Raw genomic sequence first — 23,030 nt, 5'->3', positions numbered from 1 at the left:
GTGTAATTAACTAGTTTGTTTGAATGTCTAATACTCATTTCCCGTTACCTATTATTTTTATTCTGCATTCACAGTGTTACATACATATCACATTCAGAAATTTTTTTGGCACACCATCTTCCAATGTCATATCTGTTGGACAATCTTCCTTGCCAATGCAAAGTATAAATATGTAGCTATTTCTTTTATATTCGCTTTTTTTTGCACGTGAGAAATAAGGTAAGCTGTTGGTGGGATATGATCATTTGAATGGTCCATAAACAATGAGCAGTTAGCAGTATGTAGTCAGTTAGAGCCATCATGATCTAAGCGTCAGAAGAACTCAAATATTAACATATCATTAATTTATATTTCATGTGTCAGTATGCCATTCATTTCATATTACAAGTAAAAAAGGGCCATTACTTGGTAAGTTTTACTAGGTTCAGTAATTGATGTGGAATACAGAGGAGCCGTGAAAGTTTTTACAGGGCCCAGCAATGTTCCGCCTCAATCACTTTTGTCCTATTAGGTTGCACCCTCTTTTGGTGGTGTTGGAAGATGAAGCCCTGTGTAATCTCTGCATTCCACCCTGCAATGGCACTTGCAGATGTGCTATTGCTCAAATCAGTAACTTTAACAGATTGTTTCCAATGGTTATTGAACAGGGCCCTAGGCTCTTCTCAGTCTCCATCTTTCTTTACCCCTGTGACCCCAAGCTCCGCTCCACCTCCACTGTCCCAAGGTCCTCTAACTCTGCACCAACTGATGGATGCAGCACCAATTGAACAAGACTGCCCATTAGTGAGCCTTTGCTATAAAGCCTCAAATATGTGTAGGCCACTGTTACAGAACCCCTCATGTCATGTCATAGTGTTGGCACTCTGCCAGCCTGCTCTTTCTCTATATGCAGTGTCAGTGAGCCATTTCTTTGAGATACAAAGTATAAATATGTCTATAGTACGAGAGACCCTTTGTGCTGCAACCCCAACTGTGAGTTGCTTCGTCTATGAGACCCAAAGAAGTTTGTGTGCTCTCTCTCAATGAGACCCAAACATGAGTTTTGTACTAAAACCCCAATTCAGATTGTGCTATATTTGGGAGACAACAAATGTTAGCTATATAACCAGGACCCAAAAATGTGTAACTATAGATCTCTGAAACACTAATTTTTAGCATGCTATCTCTTCCAAGACCCCAAATTTAAAGTAGATGTACACTCTAACTGAATGACATTATGCCCTAGTTCACACCAGTACGTCAAATGGGGTGTGAGTTGTCATACAATTGAACTGTCAAAACACATGGCAAGTCATGCTGGTGTGAACCAGGGCTTAGTCTGCTAAAGCCTCATGTATCACAAAATTGGCTTTTTTTTTTTTATACCCTACTATTTTTATTTATTTTTCCATCCATTTTTTATTTTTTGCAGCTAAGTACTGCTGATCTCTTCCTCCCTGCATGATCTTGCTCCGGTGTTGGCTGCTCATTATTGCTCAGGACGTGCTTCTTAGTGGCCATGATGGTCCATGCCGTCACATGAGCCACTTGTAGCCTTCACCAGGGCTGCATGTGACACAGTGACGATGTGGGAGCACAGTTGGGATACCGTTGTCACCCCATAACAGGAACAGACTAAACAAGGACCTTTGTGGCAAGATCACCAAGTATTATGGTGATAAAAGTTGTATATTTAAAACAAGAAAACAACGTAACAAACAAAAATACATTAACCTGTTAGAGCATACAGTATACGAGAGTTTACTGATTGGGTTTAGATCTACTTTAACTGTTGTCTTGGAAAAAGAACAGAAGTATTTTTATTACTCTTTGGAGTAAACATTTTTTTACATTGACATTCTGAGACTGCTGGTCTGATTTGTGAACTGGAGAAAAAATAAGGAAGCTACCTGTAGAATCAAAACATTTTTTTCTTCGCTCAAAATATTAATCCTGACTGACTGCTTTAGGAAATCCTTTTACTTATGCTCAGTTATGGTAACTCATGCATAAAATGCATCCATTGCACTGAGATTTGATTTTCATTATTTTGGAGCTCTAAGGGTCAGTTGTGATGAGACCCCCAAATGTCACTGTAGTAGGCACTGCTACTATAGTGATTGCCACTGGCCATTCAGAGAAAACTCTTCATTTTCTCAATGAATGCTAAGCATTTTCTGATTGGACAAAGTGGAGATTATGATGTGACCGCCCTGCCTTCTCACCTCATTCAATCAGGGAATGCTTTGCATTCATGGGAAAATGCAGTGTTCTATGAATGGTGCCCCCGACATGGGACCCGAGAGACAGTGAGGATCACTGTAGCAGTGGTTCCTCCTAAAATGGTTTGATTCCCACAGGTATGGCACAATTAAACTTACTATAAACTGTCCAAGCTGGTCCAATGTGATTATGGAAAAAAAAACTTTAGCTTTAGGGTCCTTTCACACGGGCGTTCCGCATGTCCGTATATCATCCTATTTTTTTGCGGATGATATACGGACATAATGTATGTCAATGGCATTGCGGATGTCAGCGGATGACCATCCGCTGACATCCGATTTTCGTCCTTTCAGTTCTGTTCCGTTTCTTGGAACGGAACAGAACCCTATTTTTGTTCCGTTTAAAAAACGGAACGGATGCAAAATCGGATGTCAGCGGTGTCATCCACTGACATCCGCAATCCACATAGACCTACATTATGTCCGTATATATTCTGCAAACGGATGGGATGATATGCGGACGTACGGAGCGGATGACACAAGTGTCATCCGCTCTGTGAAAAAAAAATTGTGCAGGAGCGGATCGCAATGTGTTCCGCTCCGTGTGAAAGAGCCCTAAGTATATGTAAACCCAGTTACAGAATTTCCATGCAAGCTATAGCATATTAAAATTATTTCAAAATGGATTTCCAATATTTTTTTAATGCTGAAGGTTTCATTAAAATAGAAATTAGTAATCCTCCCACGAAGAACCTTGTTCAGGTACTTCCTATTATTGTGCAACAATGTTCTGTCCCTGTCTTCCAACTATACTTCTGCATTGTTACCTTGTCACTTGGGCTTCCGATGGAGACAACTAGTGGCCATTTTAATTACATTACACAGGCAAGGACCACTGCTGTCACCATCCAGCCCTGAGAAATGCCTTCCAGCCATTGTTGGAGTGCATGTAGACAGAAAACTAGTTTTCAGATGTTTCAGTCCAGGCTTTTACATTATGGTGACACCATCAATGCAAAGAAATTAAGACGCATTTTCTGCAGCAAAGGTTGAGGTTCCATCATGTATTCATAATTATACTGCTCCTTTTAAAATGTTATGAAATTCTTTGTCATGCTTAATTTTAGTCTGACTTTGTTCAAAGTCCCCTGTGCTTTGGCCCATACTGTCTATTGGATAGCTGTGCAGTGGGGGTGTTAGGCCTTCAGCTGGGCTTGATAAAATACAGACTGTAAAAATCAGAGACAGATGACATGAGCAGAACTTCAAAATATACCAGCTGGTATAACATCTTTTCTCCAGTGACATGCGTTTACATGTCATTGACTGGAGCAGGAAGTCCTGAGTTTGTAAACAGAATGGTTTTAAATTGCCACACTTTAATCATCTCTCTCCTAATGGGGTAGAAAATCCTTATTTGCATCTGCAAAGACTGACATGCTTTTGTCATGAATATTATGTCTTTGTTTCTAGAAGACATTTAGGGTTTGTTCACAGCAGGATTTAAAGTAAAAAGTAAAGTGTCAATGCAATGGGACTGAAGTGGCTCAGAGCAGCCCAATGCATACAGTGTGAGTGAGCTTTTACAGTAAAGAAAAGACATTACCATATGCACACTGTGTGTGTGTGTGTATATATATATATATTGTATATACACACACACACACTATATTGCCAAAACTATTGGGACGCCTGCCTTTACACGCACATGAATTTTAATGGCACCCCAGTCTTAGTCCGTAAGGTTCAATATTGAGTTGGCCCACCCTTTGAAACTATATCAGCTTCAACTCTTCTGGGAAGGCTGTCCACAAGGTTTAGGAGTGTGTCTTATAGAATTGGCGATTCTTCCAGAAGGGCATTTGTGAGGTCAGGCACTGATGTTGGACAAGAAGGCCTGGCTCTTAGTCTCCACTCTAACTCATCCCAAAGGTGTTCTATCGGGTTGAGGTCAGGACTCTGTACAGCCCAGTCAAGTTCTTCAACCCCCAAAGAAGAGGTCCATAAAGACATGGATGAACGAGTTTGGCGTGTAAGGAACTTGACTGGCCTGCACATAGTCCTGGCCTCAACCTGATAGAACATTCTGTGCAGGCCAGTCAAGTTCCTCCACATCAAACTCGCTCGTCCATGTCTTTATGGACCTCTTCTTTGGGGATGGAGGAAATTGACTGGCCTGCACAGAGTCTGACCTCAACCCGATATAATACCTTTGGGAGGAATTAGAGCGAAGACTGCGACCCAGGCTTTCTCTCAAACATCAGTGCCTGAACTCACAAATGCGCTTCTAGAAGAATGGTCAAACATTCCCATAGAAACACTCCTAAACCTTGTGGACATCCTTCCCAGAAGAGTTGAAGCTGAAACAGCTGCAAAAGGTGTGCCAACTCAATATTGAACCCTTCAGGGTAAGAATGGGATGTCATTAAAGTTTCAATGGGATGTCATTAACCTTCTCCCCATTAACACCTGAGACCTTGTAACACTAAGGAGTCACGTGACACCGGGGAGGGAAAATTGCTAATTGGGCCCAATTTTGACATTTTGATTTAGGGGTGTACTCACTTTTGTTGCCAGTGGTTTAGACAATAATAGCTGTGTGTTGAGTTATTTTGAGGGGACAGCAAATTTAAACTGTTATACAAGCTGTACACTCACTACTTTACATTGTAGCAAAGTGTAAATTCTTCAGTGTTGTCACATAAAAAGATATAATAAAATATTTACAAAAATGTGAGGGGTGTACTCACTCTTGTGAGATACCATATATATATCTTAAGAAAGTGCTTGAAGGCTCTTTAAAAGGACCTACATTCAAAGGTTAACGTAAACCTTTGCTAATACTCATACTAGTTTAGGTTAAAAAGAATAATAGAAAAGCTGCAATTCTTACCTTTCCTGGAAAAAATGCTGCTTTAGTTTCTCTCCAGTGCTGCTCACAAAACCAAGTGCCTCAGCATCTTGTCATGTGACCACCACTGGGGTAAAGAATTAGGCTGGGCAAACACATATTAATATCTTATATCTGATTGGATGCAGTCACTGCTGTGCCAAAAGTTTTCCACAATGTCAGATGCCACGCTGCCAGATGGTGTTGATAGGGCGATTTTGAGCCATGTATTGAAGGCTTTGGAGTGGAAAGAATCAGCTGATACTTTCCTTCCTATTTTCCTATGTATTTTTAAAACACAAAGTGCTGAAACCTTGGCTGCAGAATATACTTTCATTTTATATTTGCTATGCAATACAATGCAGTGTATATGTATCAATCTCAGCAAAGCTTTAAAACAGAACTACAACCACATCCTTTTTTCTAGTTTTAAATAGGGAGTACGGAAGGGTTAGAACTCCTGTTAGAAATGTATTGCTGTCTTTTTTGGCATCAGGGAGATTTGCTTCCCTTTCCTTCACTAGGGACACAATAGGAATTGTCAGGAAATCTTCTAAAAGTAAGGGAGAATCCCAATTTTAAAAGATACTACAATAAGTGTCCCTTTTGGGAGAGCTCCCCTCTACTCCTATTTCACTGACAATTGTCCATTCTAGATAAACAAAATATACCTAAAGTGACTGTAAAGGTAATTAAAAAAAATAAAAAATAATAACATGTCTATGTATTGCACAGAGCGACCACAAACCTCCCCTATTCGGCTCCTGGCCCCTTTCCTTTGTCCAGTGCCCCCATGGGAAGCCACTTCCCATAGGGGCACTAGTGTGTGCCCACACCCGAGCCTCCTCTGCTGCATCCATTGACACAGACAGCGGGACCCAGCCCCGTCCTCGGCAACCAGTGACCCAGTAAAGCCAGAGAGACCCTGAAGTGAGGGGAGAGAAGAGCTGCAGAGGTGCATAGTGCTGGATTGAATGAGGGCTCAGGTATGTAAAAGGGGGGTGAGGGGGCATGCTAAAACCTAAACATTTTTTACCTTAATGCAAGGAATGAATTAAAGGGATACTAAAGTCTCGTTTTTTTTTTTTTTCATTAAAAATAACAAACATGTTATACTTACCTGCTCTATGCAATAGTTTTGCACAGAGCAGTCCCGATCCTCCTCTTCCTGGGTCCCACTTTGGCACTCCTGGCCCCTCCCTCCTGTTTCATGCCCCTACAGCAAGCAGCTTGCTATTGGGGCACCCGAGCTGAGCTGCTGTTCCATGTGTCCATTCAGACATGGAGCCGCTTCTTGGCCCGCCCCGCCCCCTTTCTCTAATTTTTGGCTCACTGACTTTGATTGAGAACAGCGGGAACCAATTGTGCCACTCCGCTGTCTCAGCCAACAAGGAGGGGAGTCCAGGAAAGCTGAGTCTCTCATGCAACATCACATCGAGAAGGGCTGAGGTAAGTATTAGGGGGGCTGCTGGACACAGAAGGCTTTTTATCTTAATGCATAGAATGCATTAGAAAAAAAAACCTTCTGACTTTACAACCCCAGATTATGCAGATTATACGCAGACAGGGGTTAGTGTCTTTCATAGGGTGGGGCTTGGTTATAAAAGTTGCACCAACATTTCTAAAAAAAAAAAAAATAGAGTTGAAGAATGGAATTATAATCACATAATTAAGCAAATGTTATAAAGTCTACCAAAACCTTTAGCCCATTCTTTATGTTCTTTTATGTACATAGTTAACCACAGATGTCACAGGAAGTCCTTATAAACTCTTGGCAGCTATCACTAGTATCTTAATAGCCCACAGGCTGTTTTCACATGCACTCATGGTTTATCATCACTATTGATGGCCAATGTTTTATTATTCATCCTAAAACAATCCTAACTGCTTAGACAAGTTGTGATTGGGTACTTGTGTCCACAGAATGATCAAAGGGTTAGGTAAAGCTCCAGCCATTGTTTACCATGTCAACTCACCATGTGTTTCTCCACAAGCAAACTTGATTGTATTTAAACACAATTACCAGAAAAGATAAGTTTATTGTTACAGCACTTAAACTGGACATAGATGGATTGAAATGTGTCCAGTTCAGCAGAAAGTGGATGAATTTTCATCCGTCTATAGGCAGGCTGGTTGTACAGAAGTCAATTCAATGATCGACTTCAGTACAACCAGCTTGTCGTTTTTTTCGCCAATCACTGTTGACGGCTATAGCCATTAGTGGTGATCATTGTATTCTGCCAGTGGGGAACTCGCCCCACTGGCGGATCCCAATAGTGCTACGGGATTTCCCCATCAGCACTGCGTGGATGGAGGAATCAAGCAATTTTCTTTCCTTTAACCCATGGTTGAAGGAAAGAAAATTGCATATTCTATTGCCTGCCCTAAATCTAACCCTAGGACAACTAAATGAAGGATAGCTGGGAGGTATGCAATCTGCATGGAGTTTGCATGTTCTCCCTATGCGTGTGTGTTTCCACTCACACTCCAAGGAGATGCTGGTAAGTTAACCACTTTACCACCGGAGGATTTTGCTGTCTTACGTCTGGGCCACTTTTTGCGATTCGGCACTGTGCGAATTTAACTGACAATTGCGCAGTCATGCAACGCCGTACCCAAATGAAATTTATGTCCCTTTTTTCCCCACAAACAGAGCTTTCTTTTGGTGGTATTTGATCACCTGTGCGATTTTTACTTTTTGCACTATAAACAAAAAACAGCGACAATTTTGAAAAAATAACAATATTTTTCACATTTTTTTATATGAAATTCCCCCCCCAAAAAAATGTAAAAATCTAAATTTTTTATCATTTTAGGCCAATTTGTTTTATGCTACATATTTTTGGTAAAAAAAAATCGCAATAAGCGTATTTTGATTGGTTTGCGCAAAAGTTATTGCGTTTACTAACTAAGGGAAAGATTTGTCGTTTTTGGTGTTTTTTTTTTTAACGAGTAATGGCGGCGATCTGCGATTTTTTTTGTAGGACTGCGACATTGCGGCGGACAGATCGGACCCTTGACTGACATTTTAGACACTTTTGGGGGTACCAGTGACATTACTACAGTAATCAGTGCTATAAATATGTACTGTTACTGTAAATATGACACTGGCAGGGAAGGGGTTAATTTTTATTGGTGATCAAGGGGTTAATGTATGCCTGGTGCTTACTAACGTGTGTGGGGGGAGGGGACTGAGTGACACAGGGACAGATCGCAGGTTCAGCTATGCTGAACCCTGCAATCTGATCCTGCCTGTCACTTAGGAGATCCTAAGTTAGCTTGTGTAAACAAAGCAGGCGGATCTCCACACTCGATTCCCCGACGATCGGGGAAGAGCGGCGGTGATCACCGCCGCTCCTCCCCTGGCTCAAATCCCGCTGTGACTGAATGAGGGAAGGGAATGTCTGGCGACGTAGGTCTACGTCGCCAGACGTTATCGAGCCACTTTGCCGCAGTAGAGCTCTAGTGAGCAGTGGTAAAGTGGTTAATTGGCTCCAGTCTAAATTGGCCCTAGTTTGTATGTGAGATAGGAACCTTATTGATTGTAAGCTCCTTGAGGGCAGGGACTGATGTGATTGCGCAATGTGTGTAAACTGTCCTTGCTTTCTACGGTAAATGTCTTAAATAAGGGGGGGGGGGGTTATGGGACTTTAAATGAGGAAATGACAGGGTAGAGTCATATACCTCCATCCCTATTGTGAGATAAATAACAACCTCTTTTCCTCCCCTTTCCCTTTCTTTCCTTCCCCCTTTTTCCCCCCACCCCCTCTTCCCTCTGGCCAACTAGTAGACCATATTAATAATCGTGTATCTCATTGCATATACAGTATATATATATATATATATATATATATATATATATATATATATATAAATATATATATATATATATACATACATTGTGCTTGTACGTTTACATACCCTGGCAGAATTTATGATTTCTTGGTCATTTTTCTGAGAGTATGAATGATAACACAAAAACTTTTCTTTCACTCATGGTTAGTGTTTGGCTGAAGCCATTTATTATCAATCAACTGTGTTTACTCTTTTTAAATCGTAATGAGTTGACACAAAGGGGTTTGAATAGCTATTAAAGGTAACCATCCTCACCTATGAACTGTTTGCTTGTAATTAGTGTGTTTGTATAAAAGGTCAATGAGTTTCTGGACTCCTGACAGACCCTTGCATCTTTCATTCAGTACTGCACTGATGTTTCTGGATTCGGAGTCATGGGGAAAGCAAAAGAATTGTCAAAGGATCTGCGGGAAAAGGTAGTTGAACTGTATAAAACAGGAAAGAGATATAAAAAGATATCCAAGGAATTGAGAATGCAGTGTTCAAACTCTAATCAAGAAAGGGAAAATGAGGGGTTCTTTTGAAACCAAACCACAGGCAAGTAGACCAACTAAAATTTCAGCCACAACCGCCAGGAAAATTGTTCGGGATGCAAAGAAAAACCCACAAATAACTTCAGGTGAAATACAGGACTCTCTGAAAACATATGGTATGGCTATTTCAAGATGCACAATAAGTAGTCACTTGAAGAAAGATGGGCTGCATGGTCGAGTCACTAGAAGAAAGCCATTACTATGCAAATGCCACAAAGTATCCCGCTTACAATACGCCAAACAGCACAGAGACAAGCCTCAAACCTTCCGGCACAAAGTGATTTAGAGTGATGAGACCAAAATTGAGCTTTTTTTATACAACTATAAATGTTATATTTGGAGAGGAGTCAACAAGGCCTATGATAAAAGGTACACCATTTCTACTGTGAAACACGGTGGCGGATCGCTGATGTTTTGGGGATGTGTGAGCTACAAAGGCACAGGAAATTTGTTCGGAATTGATGGCAAGATGAATGCAGTCGGTTATCAAAAAATACTAGAGGAAAATTTGCATTCATCAGCCTGGAAGCTGCGCATTGGACGTACTTGGACATTTCAACCTGACAATGATCTTAAACACAAGGCCAAGTTGACCTATCATTGGCTACAGCAGAATAAAGTGAAGGTTCTGGAGTGGCCATCTCAGTCTCCTGACCTCAATATCATTGAGCCACTCTGGGGAGATCTCAAACGTGCAGTTCATGCAAGACAGCCCAAGAATTTATAGGAACAGGAGGCTTTTTGAAAGGAAGAAAGGACAGCTTTACCATCTGAGAAGATAAAGAGCCTAGTCCACAAATACCACAAAAGACTTCAAGCTTTGAACCAGATGGACTTGTGTCTTTTTTCAACTTGACTAACTATGTAACTATGTAAGCTGTCATTGATGTTAAAGGGGGCAATACACGGTATTAAGAACTGGGGTATGTAAACTTTTGATCAGGGTAATTTGGGTAGTTTTTGTTGTCATTATGATTTAAAAAGAGTAAACACAGTTGATTGATAATAAATGCCTTCAGCCAAACACTAACCATGAGTGAAAGAAAAGTTTTTGTATTATCATTCATATTCTCTGGAAAATGGACAAAACATCATAAATTCTGCCAGGGTATGTAAACTTATGGGCACAACTGTATATATATATATATATATGTATATATATATAGATACTGGTGAGTATATATATATATATATATAGATACTGGTGAGTATCTTTGCGACTGGTGATGATCCTTGCGACTGGTGAGTATCTTAGTGACTGGTTAGTATATTAGCGACTGGTGAGTACCCCAGGTCTAGTACCAGGGGAGTTAGAGGTGTAGTGTAGGTAAGGAAGAGCAGGTCGTTAACATTATCTCCATAGAGTAGTGGGTAATAATGTCCGACAGAATTGGGGATGCCACTCAGTGCACTTCTTGCGGCATGTATGAGTTCCTTGATGAACCAATCGAGGACGAATACTGCTGTGCAAGATGTGAGCGACTTGTTGCTCTGGAAGCCCACATCGTGGATCTAGAGAATACAGTGACAAGACTGCGTGGCATCTACAACCTGGAAAGGAGCTTGGACATTACCCATCAGGCGCTGGCAGGGGCCAGCATAGAGGAGGGAGGATTAGAGGAGACGCAAGCAGCAGAGGTACGCAGCTGGGTGACTGTTAGGAATGTTAATGGGAGTAGTGTCAGGGAGGCCAGTCCTGAGTTGGTACACCCTAACATATTTGCCGAGTTGCAGGTTGAGGGGGATATCAACTCAGGGGTGGCAGTGCTGGAGCATGCGCCCTCCCCCAGCTGCCAGGGGAGGGACGGCTCCAGGAAGAAGGGGGGCCGTAAATCAGGAAAGGTTAGAAAGGTTGTGGTAGTTGGGGACTCAATTATCAAGACTCAATTATCAGGTTGTGGTAGTTGGGGACTCAATTATCAAGAGGACAGAGAGGGCAATCTGTAAAAAAGATCTCGTGAACCGAACAGTATGTTGTTTACCGGGCGCCCGCGTTCGGCACATCGCAGATCTGGCAGACAGATTGTTGTGTGGGGCTGGGGATGACCCAGCGGTCATGGTGCATGTGGGCACTAATGACAAAGTTAAAGGTAGGTGGAGGATCCTAAAGAACGATTTCAGGGACTTAGGTAATAGATTGAGGAATAGGACCTCCAAGGTGGTTTTCTCTGAAATACTGCCTGTACCTCGAGCCACGCAGGAGAGGCAGAAGGAGATTAGGGAACTTAACAAGTGGCTGAGGAATTGGTGTAGGAAGGAGGGGTTTGGGTTCCTGGAGAAAAGGGCTGACTTCTCAGTCGGCTACCGGCTCTTTAGTAAGGATGGGCTGCACCTTAATGGGGACGGTACAGCTCTTTTGGGGAGAAAGATGGCCACCAAGTTGGAGGGGCTTTTAAACTAGGAGATGGGGGGGAGGGCTCAGAAGTAGAGTCAGTTAGGAGGGAGCAAAGGACTGAAGGCAGTTGTAGGGTCAGCAGCGACAGTAGGCCCACAACGTCAATCGGTAGGTCTGTGCGGGAGAACCACAGACCAAACAGGAATAAACATAACCAATCACGTTTAACTTCCGTAAAACTAAGAGGGGTATATGCTAATGCCAGGAGCCTAGCTAATAAAATGGATGAGTTGGAAATGTTAGTTCATGAAGAGGACATAGACCTTGTGGGAATAACAGAGACTTGGTTCGACCCCTCACATGACTGGCTGGCAAATATCCAAGGGTATTCGGTGTACCGGAATGACAGGGTAGGAAAAAGAGGGGGAGAAGTATGTCTCTACGTCAAAAACAATGTAAGGGTGATAGAGAGGAGTGACATTACGGAAGGGATGAGTATGGAGTTAGAATCCGTGTGGGTAGAACTCCTTAGGGAAGGAGTAAAGGGAAAAGTAATTGTGGGGGTTTGCTTTAGGCCACCTAAACAAGGGGAGGAGGTAGAGCTGGAATTTTTAGCACTTTTGGGTAAAGTGGCAAAGCTAGGATCAGTCATCATAATTGGGGACTTCAATTATCCCGACATTGACTGGGGAGAGGGGACTACACACTCACATAAGGCCCGTCTATTCACGGAAACCTTACAGGATAATTACATGTCACAGCTGGTGGATTCTCCTTCTAGAGAAAATACAATCCTGGATCTATTGATCACTAATGACCCAGACATAATCTCGGAGGTAGGAGTCCAGGACAACCTGGGCTCTAGCGATCACAGGATGATCACATTTAGTGTAAATAACAATAAAACAAGGCAAGTGGGGAACATAAGAACCCTTAACTTCAGAAGGGCAAACTTTCCAAAATTGTACTCATTGATGGAAAGGGTAAACTGGGACCAAACCCTGGGATCCCTGACCACAGAGGAAAAATGGGAATGCTTTAGGAACATATTAAGCAAAGGCATCTTGCAGTGCATTCCTATGGGAAATAAATTTAGAAGAGACAAGGCCAAACCTGGCTGGCTAAACCGTAGCGTTAAAAACCTTATTAGGGGAAAAAAATTGGCCTTCAGGAAATATAAAGCAGAGGGCACAGTATTGGCTTTCGACCAATACAAGGAGGCAAATAAGAAGTGTAAACACGAAATCAAGATGGCTAAAATCAACTTTGAGAGACAAATAGCGGAGGATAGTAAAAGAAACCCAAAGAAATTCTTTAAGTATATCAACAGCAAAAAAACTAGGGCAGAGCATATTGCACACATAATTAGCGATGATGGGAGGATGGTTACAGAGGACACTGAAAAAGCAACCGTGCTGAATGCTTTTTTCTCGTCAGTATTTACACAGGAAACGGAGGGGTACACTGACCATGACCATTTGGTTAGTAGTAGTACACAGGACTTGCCACTATGGCTAACAGAGGGTGAAATCAGGGAAAGGCTGGATAAACTTAACACAAACAAATCACCAGGCCCGGATGGCGTACATCCGAGAGTACTCAAGGAACTCAGTAAGGTTATATCCAGACCACTGTTCTTGATCTTTGCGGACAGTATTAGGACAGGAGATGTACCAGGAGATTGGAGGAAAGCTAACGTGATTCCGATATTCAAAAAGGGTCAGAGGCATGTCCCGGAAAATTATACGCCTGTCAGTTTGACATCGATAGTATGTAAACTTCTGGAGGGGATGATAAGGGACTATATCGTGGAGTTTGCTAAGGACAACAGCATCATCAGTAGTAACCAGCACGGGTTTACAAATGGGTGTTCTTGTCAAACCAATCTATTAGCATTCTACGAGGAGGTGAGCTGTGAGCTAGATAGGGGCAGACCAGTGGATGTGGTGTACCTAGATTTCGCTAAGGCGTTTGATACAGTTCCCCATAAGCGCTTAATTTATAAAAAAAGGTCTTCAGGCATCGACAGCAGGGTTTGCTTTTGGATACGGAACTGGCTAAAAGGGCGTGTCCAAAGGGTGGTAATAAACAGCGCATACTCAGACTGGTCTGAGGTAGTAAGCGGGGTCCCCCAAGGCTCAGTCCTGGGTCCAACCTTGTTCAATTTATTCATAAACAGCATTGAGGTCGGGGTCAGTAGTTCAATAGCAGTTTTTGCAGATGACACAAAATTGGGCAGGGCAATAACCGCACAGCATGAAGCAGATATCCTACAGGATGACCTGGACAAAATAACGGAGTGGGCAACGACTGAGGTTTAACGTAGAGAAGTGTAAGGTTTTGCACTTGGGGACTAGAAACATAAAAGCACAATAGACGTTAGGAGGGGAACCCTTGGGGGAATCAAAAATGGAGAAAGATCTGGGAGTCTTGGTTGATGATAGACTAGGCAACAGCATGCAATGTCAAGCGGCAGCTGCCAAAGCCAGCAGAATATTAGCATGCATAAAGAAAGGGATGTATTCCAGAGATAAGACTATAATCCTTCCACTTTATAAAACTCTGGTCCGACCGCATCTGGAGTATTCTGTCCAGTTCTGGTCGCCAGTCCTCAGAAGGGATGTGTTGGAGCTGGAGAAAGTCCAGAGAAGGGCAACTAAACTAATTAGGGGATTGGAGGACCTTGATTATGAAGAGTGTCTACAATCACTTGATTTATTCTCCCTGGAGAAGAGACGCCTGAGGGGGGACATGATAGAATTTTTTAAATATCTCAATGGGGATCTCAGCTTAGAAAAAAAGCTGTTTAGTCGAAGGGATTGCATGTGGACTCGGGGGCATACAATGCGATTAGAGGAGAAGCGTTTTAACCTCAGGCAACGTGGGGGGTTCTTTACTGTTAGGGCTACAAGATTGTGGAATTCTCTACCACAAGAGGTGGTTTCTGCGGGTAGTATGGTGGCTTTCAAAAGACTATTGGACGTGCATCTCAAGGATCAGAACATTCAGGGATATGTGAGATGATTACAGCCACACACGCCTACACAGGTTGAACTGGATGGACTATTGTCTTTATTCAACCTCACCTACTATGTAACTATGTAACCTCACATCTGCTCCTGATAAATGGATAGATCCACAAAACGTGTAGAGCTGTTTTGGATGCTATGTTATAACAACCATGTGCTGATCATCAGATCACTTTTATGAATTTTTTGTAATTATGACTCATCTCTATGGTTTTATGTATATGTTAGATTAGAGAGGTGTCTAGGTCATCATTGATATCATTATGTGCAATTGTATTATGTTATGATGGAATATGTGGACATATATGTATAATACTTTTTAATACTGTAATGTTATGATGAAACATGTGTACATTGATTAATTAATATATGTGATGCTCTATGTTTCTATCGTGCCATGACCATAATTGAACATATATGAATTATCTAATGTGAGATTATAGATTTATCTATTTCTCTCAGATTGCAGCTGCGGGTTTCATTTAAAGTCTCAACTTCCCCCTGTTTTTAATGTCTGTAATAGATAAATGGAGCAATAGTGTTCAGTCCTCACTGGGGAGAGTACATGTAGACAGAAAGAGGCTGGAGGAGAAAAGCAGCCTGGCAACTTTTGGGGTACCATTAATAATGAATGACACCGCAAGTAAAATGTGCGTTCTCCACATGTTTACAGAATGCTTAGATGTGAATGGAGCCTAAATCAGTAAAAGGTGTGCAGGCAAAAATGTATGCCAGACTACTGAGGCTATTTATGCAAATACTCACAAAAAGCAATAAGTGCACATAAATAGAATGTATCCCGTTTATTTAGATTGTTCTTTTTTAGGCCTCATGCACACAGGGCGTTTTTACAGCTGCTTTTTCCTGGCATTGGTAGTGGCTTTGCAGCTCTTTTGTTCTAAAGCCCTGTGTGCATGAGGCCTTGGATGTCAGTAGTTGAGCTACAGGAGCTTGAGAACTCATATTTGAACAGCCATCATTGAAATACATAGGATTTTGGATGTTTTGGAGCTTCAAGCTACAAAACACCCAGGTGTGAATGGAGTCTTAGGGGGTGGGTGGCCAGTTTACACCCGCAGACATCCTATCTGCTACAAACGGAATGGGGGTCAGATTGGATGATAGCTGGATTTAAACGGACAAGTGGTTTGTTTACATCCGACCGTCCATAGAGGACAGCAGTCTGTGTCAACTCTGCATCAGCAGAGTGGACATGGACCTTCCATCTGCATGCTCAGTGGGGATCAACAGACAGATTCCCCGCAAAGCAGGTGGATCCGCTGGCGGGGTCCAACAATGTAAAAGAGCCAAAGAGAAAAGTTTATAAAGCTACAGGCACAGAGTAAAAGAAAAACATTGTATTCCCATAACACAATAGTAAGAATAGAGTAATATGCAACCTCTCTCTATTGAATATTATTGAATAGTATGGACTGAAGTTACAAAATATATAAACTACACAACACCTCCTTCCTATGTAATGGAGATTAGTGGAGGGGAAGATGTTTTTAGTCCAAATCAGGAGAGCAGTCTAGAGATACAGTGAGTGAGTGTTGTCACCAGAGGACTGTGTGTTACTGGGAGCAGGGCCGGATTAAGAGCATCATGGGCTTGGTGCTGAGGATTTTGAAGGGCCTTAAGGGTCGTGCCTTGGCATGCACCCAGAGGAGGAAGGGTGCAGCCATGCATGCCTAATTCAACATGGGATGCTGTCTCTGAAGCCCATAAACACATCCATGCATCGGCAACTGTCCCTCCTTGTCCGGCCTTCGCGCTGTGTGGGGAGGTTCTGAGGGTGCTGCCTGGGGAAGCGAGCATAGAAGCCAGACTTCTGTGTTTACAAGTGACAGAAGAGCGGTAACAGTGAATATGGCCAACCCGGGGCCTATATAAAAGGTAGGGGCCTGGAGCTGCAGCTCCAATAGCCCCTACGTTAATCTGGCCCTGACTGGGAGGATCACTGGGTAAAAATAAAAGAAAAAAAGCTTATGAAAGGAAAACGAATGCATCCACTACATCTAAAGACTGACAAGCTGTAATATATACGGCATTTTTGTTTTGGGGTGTAGCTATGCTTTGGGAACATATACTGTACTTTTACTCTGCAGTGATGCAGTCCTGGGATCAGCTCCTACTACATGCAATCTGCATGGAATTTGTATATTGTTGACTCCAGTTTCCTTGCACAATCCAATCCATGCTGATTGGTTAACTGGTTTCTACTCAGAACTGACCCCAAACTGGCCAGCAGTGTGTCTGTATGACTGTGGTAGGGAGTGTGGATTGTAAACTTCTGCAGAGGATGTTCATGTGAATGGTCCAATGTTCTCTGTAAAGCACTGCAGAACATGTTGGCACTATATAAATAAACACAAAGAAAATACCGCTAAATCCCAGGGCAGAAGTGTTCTAAATTTTCAGGATTCAGCCCACGGAGTGATTGAGTCCGCTATGTGTAGGGTTCGTAAATATAGGAAAGATTTATGAGTTTTGTAGGACAGAAGACATTTGTGATACAATTTGTGAGGGAAGATATTTTCCTAAACACAGTTGGCTTCCTGTCTGGGGATTCTGCTGAAAATGTCTTCTCTTAGTCATTTTTTGTGGGACGTGTCTAATAATAAAAATGAAACAATGACCAACACACAGCTTCTCTTCAAACCTAAATATGGTTGGGTTTATACAACACAGCACAAAGGGCAAATATGGGGAGCAAAGTAAAGTCACTCAAAGCGAACCAATCAGATGCAGTGTAGTGAGAATATTGAGTGATGGCTACAGGTTGGGTGCTAAGAGTACAACACTTTGCTCCTCCACTAAAACAACCAATCTGTCTATAGTGCTCTTCAGGTATGTTCTAGGTCAGTATTTCTCAACCTTTTTTCAGTCAAGACACCCTTTAAAAATGATGGACAATCTCGAGGCACCCTTTAACCACTTGCCGACCGGTCACGTTGACTGTACTGCGGCAAAGTGGCTCGTTCCCGTCCAGCGACATAGACCTACGTCGCTGGACTCCTCCCCTTGTGGGCGGCACGCCGCCGGAGGCTCGCTCCCGCTGTATTCAGTCACAGCGGGAGTCGGGCCAGGGGAGGAGCGGCGGCGATCACCGCTGTTCTTCCCCGATCGTCAGGGAATCGAGTGTGGAGATCCGCCCGCTTGTGTAAACAAAGCGTGTGGATCTCCTAAGTGACAGACAGGGTCAGATTGCAGGGTTCAGCATAGCTGAACCTGTGATCTGTCCCTGTGTCACTCAGGCACCAGGCATACATTAACCCCTCCCTCTCCAATAAAATTAACCCCTTCCCTGCCAGTGTCATTTTTACAGTAACAGTGCATATTTATAGCACTGATTACTGTAGTAATGTCACTGGTACCCCCAAAAGTGTCAAAAATGTCAGTCAAGGGTCCGATTTGTCCGCCGCAATGTCGCAGTCCCGCAAAAAAAAAAAAACGGAGATCGCCGCCATTACTCGTTAAAAAAAAAACACCAAAAATGACAAAAATCTTTCCCTTAGTTAGTAAACGCAATAACTTTTGCGCAAACCAATCAAAATACGCTTATTGTGATTTTTTTTACCAAACATAGGTAGCAGAAAACAAATTGGCCAAAAATTTTAAAAAATTTTGATTTTTCATATAAAAAAATGTGAAAAATATTGTTATTTTTTCAAAATTTACGCTTTTATAGCGCAAAAAGTAAAAATCGCACAGGTGATCAAATATTACCAAAAGAAAGCTCTGTTTATAGTAAAAAAAGGACGTAAATTTCGTTTGGGTACGGCATCGCACGACCGCGCAATTGTCAGTTAAATTCGCACAGTGCCGAATCGCAAAAAGTGGCCTGGACGTAAGACAGCAAAATCCTCCGGTGGTAAAGTGGTTAAAAATGATGGACAATCTTGAGGGACCCTCCAAAATTATGAAGGCGCCCCATTCTAAAATGTAAAAACTATTCTAATAGTTGTACATAATGCAGCAACATCCACACACGTAGGACACCCAACATTAGTGGCCATTTATTCTTCCAAAGCAAATATACTTTTGCAAATTGGTACTGAGTAGTATTCCTATGTTTATCTTCTCCCTCATTCAGCTAATGTGACCCCCAACACTGATGGAAAAGGGCAGAGCAGGGTCAAACAAGGATCCTATACAGGCGACTGACATCCTCCTTATTAACTGATAATGTCACTGGATGCCGGCAGCAAGAAGGTTGTAATGGTGCACAATGAAATCCTGTTGCTTTGTGTAACTAATAGAGGTTTCATCCACTTGCCGGCTTGCATACAATTTTTGGGCAATTTTTAGGCATTTTGCCATGGTACCCCTGAAGCAACCTTAGGGCACCCTGGTTGAAAAAGGCTGTTCTAGGTACTCATCCATTACATCATTTTCAGGTGGCACAATTAGGATTTGATGGTTGCTTTCCATGAGGGCCTTTATACCCATTTTCCTTCCGTGTGCTTTTGGCATATTGGCCAATGTAGAGAAGGTCCAGAAGCTATTTACAAACCTTGTCATCCTGTTTTTTTTTTCCAAGCAAGGGAAAAGCATAGGTTCACTTTAAAAGGAACCCAACAGGTAAGAAGCACAAGAAATACCCTTGATGTCTTGTTTTTGAAGGTGCATGTTTCAGGACTGGTATTGTCATCATGTCTTCACTGCCTAATGAGTCACTAATGTACAGCTCCAGCATATTTTATACCTTCTAGTCGAATGTCCATTATTATTACATACAATAAATATTTTAGAGTCTCCCAGTTAGGTTTGCATACGCTACAAGAACTTAGTCAAGATATGGGACCATCAAAGTACAAAAGTATGGTGCAGCCCTGGGAGTGATCTTTGGAAAAGCCAACCAAAGTGACTTAGTGGTTGATTTACTAAAACTGTAGAGTGCATTATCTGGTGCAGTTCTGCATAGGAACCAATCAGCTTTCAGGTTTTTTCGTCAAAGCTTAATTGAACAAGCTGAAGTTAGAAGCTGATTAGCTATAATGGACAGCTGAACCAGGTTTTGCACTCTCCAGTTTTAGTAAATCAAGCCCTTTTAAGCTGGCCATAGACGGAATGAGATTGGAGCCATGTATGGGCAGGCTGAATGTACCCATTTTGATCTATGGCCAGCCCTACAGTAGTTGTAAACCTCAGCCATGAAATACGAACAAAGCATATCCTTCTATAGTGTTCTTGTCTCAATTAAAAACACTAAGTGTAATTTCTGTCTGCTGCTTTGTTCCTAGGCTATCTACATGAGTCACTTCTGACTCTGACAAGTTTTCCTGATATCAAGAGAAAAATGGTGACAGGGGAGGGATTTCCAGCTGATTGACAACCTCAGCTCTGTTCTTGTGTGCTGTGTGAAGGGGGGGGGGGTCCCTTCCATCCAATTAGCTTTCAGAGTTCTCACTGAGCTCTGCAGAGTGTAACTTCAGCACTCTGCCTTCTTTCTCCTAAACTTTTGGACAAGTTTATAAATTCAGCACTTTAAACGGCTGTACAGAAGTATACAGAAAAACAGATACAACTTATGTAGGATGATTGGTTTTATCTCTGTGTATCACCTGAGGCCAATAACTTCACTGGGTGTATGTATACAACCACTTTAGGCTGGGTTCACACTGCGGCATGGAGCGGTTCCCAGCAGGGAACCAGTGCATACATTTTCGCAGTTTCAGGTCCGTTTTCAGTCTGAATTTTTGGTTGAATTTGGTCCTGAAACAGACCAGAACACGCACACGCACAGGACTCCTGTGCAATTTGAACCAGAGCCGCTCCAGATATATGTGAACTGGCTCCATAGAGAGCGAATCACAATCTCCTGACATGCTAATTGGATGCGGGTAAACCCATATCCAATTCGTAATAGTGTGAACCCAGCCTAAAAATGTATTTTCACCTTTGCAGTCAAAGTATAGAAATCTCCACTATATGTTTGTTAAATGGTTCTGTTCACACAGGATACCTACAAATAGTTTTATATAATGTGTATTACCTTTCCAGTTGTTTATGTGGAGCAGGTTTATGTAAATAACTATAAAAACCAAAAAGTGCAGCGCTGAAATCAGTATACAATTATATAGCTGAAAAGCTCATATAAAGAAAACAAAAAAGGAGAGGGGATAATGTCCAAATGAATAGTCCCAATATTAAGTGCAGAGATGTGAATCCACGTGCAAAATAACTTTCTTCCAGTGACACCAGGGAAAAGTGTAGGAAGGGGACACCCTTGTGCTCAGGTATAACAAGCAGCTTACCGAAATTCCGTGGCTGCTCAATTTAATGAGACAGCCTCTCCCAGCTAGTAGTAAACCAGTAGGTCAACCGATATCAAGCTCAGGTGCTTCGAAAGACTCCAAAAGCCGAAAGCCGATTCCGGTGTGTTGTTAAACCGATCACATTAATATGTGGCACACTTGGAACTTCTCATATACTCCATTGAACGTAAAGCCATATGTAGAAAGAAACAGAGGCCCATAGCGTAATCCCGTAAACCAATAGGTAAATTTATTAAAAAAACTACTTACAATTTAAAAGACAAAAACAGGCATGTAGTATGTGCCGGTCATGGATCTAACCGCGGCGTCCCGCAAGTCTCCAGATCAGCATATGGATAAACAGCCGGCTTCGTTGGGGGGCGTGTGGACGTTTATGTCTGGGATCGCCAACGTTTCGTCATAAGAAAGACTTCTTCTGGGCGTGACCCCAGACGCAACACACACGCCTATGTACCCCCACACCTATGTCACATGACGGTCACCTCTGCCAATGGGTGTTCAATCCCAGGGGGGCGGGAGTAATATGTTAATAACTCGATTCCAATAGGTTAAAAGACCAAAGGAAACCGTCTGGAGATAGGTGGTACAAAACGCTAATAGGAAGTGATGATCCGTCTTCCTTAATGCCCATTCGTTCAAAAGGCAAAGGGGCAGGGAGACGGTCGTCACGTGATGCACATCACATGATGAACAGGAAGTGATGATCAGTATCCTCCGATGACTCATCGTCATCCGGGCGGAAGTGACACGCTCACGCCCATAGCTGACAGGGTAAGAGGGCGGAGGCGGAGGTGCGGTCGTCACTCCAGACACATCCCTTGTAACAGGAAGTGATGATCCTCACTGTTCAAGAGTGGTGTCAGCAGAGTATGTCAAACCCTTGTAACAGGAAGTGACGATCCTCACTGTTCAAGAATGGTGTCAGCAGAGTATGTCAAACCCTTGAAACAGGAAGTGATGATCCTCACTGTTCAAGAGTGGTGTCAGCAGAGTATGTCAAACCCTTGAAACAGGAAGTGACGATCCTCACTGTTCAAGAATGGTGTCAGCAGAGTGTGTCAAACCCTTGTAACAGGAAGTGATGATCCTCACTGTTCAAGAATGGTGTCAGCAGAGTATGTCAAACCCTTGAAACAGGAAGTGAAGATCCTCACTGTTCAAAAATGGTGTCAGCAGAGTTTGTCAAACAACACCGTCGGTATTCAGGCGCCCCTGTGTACAGAGTGCAACCTCCAACAACATAATATGGTTAAAACCAAAATACATATATACCAAGGTCTATAACGGAATTAAAAATTATTAAGGATGAGGTGGAATGCTGGATAATCGTTGAAACAGGCAAAGGAGTTGATGTCCAATTCCTTCTATGTAATGAAAAATTTCTTTTACATATTTAATAATTGGCCATTGTGATACTTCATTCCATTGATATAAAACGCCATCTAGTGGCCAAATAAGTGTGACACCACTGAAGGAGATAAAAATCAAAAAGGATAAAAATTAATTATGTGAAAAAACACTGTTGGTGAAAACAGTGAAAATGGGAGTGGGTTAAAATAAGTGATATTTAATCGAATAATATAAATTAACATGTGAATGAACACATATTATTTTGTGAAATAATTAACCCTTACTTACTCTCCCTATATCCAAAATTTCCATAAATTTTTTTTTTTTTTTTTTTTTTTTAGTGAGTGAATAAAAATGGTGATAAATATGTATAAAATGAAAAATATGTGAAAAATGCAAAATATTAATAAATGGAATGTGTATCACACATAGCCTCACAATTTAGAACCAGCCTGTATAAATCAAGATATACATCAACTTATGAGAAAGATTAAAAGGATTAAAAAGGTTGAAATCAACTATTATTAATAAAACAATTTACATCCCATTCCACATT

At 42.0% G+C, this 23,030-nt stretch overlaps 1 protein-coding gene across 2 annotated transcripts in view; it reads left to right on the top strand.

Moving 5' to 3' along the window:
• MRC2 (mannose receptor C-type 2) overlaps nt 1-23,030 on the top strand; it is a 128,527-nt gene that overhangs the window by 760 nt on the left and 104,737 nt on the right. The window lies entirely within an intron of this gene.

The sequence above is a fragment of the Pelophylax lessonae genome (assembly GCF_965119305.1).
Source record: "Pelophylax lessonae genome assembly, chromosome: 11".
Classification (NCBI taxonomy): Eukaryota; Metazoa; Chordata; class Amphibia; order Anura; family Ranidae; genus Pelophylax; species Pelophylax lessonae.
The sequence above is the reverse complement of the archived record's forward strand: the minus strand, read 5'-3'. Positions and strand labels throughout refer to the sequence as shown.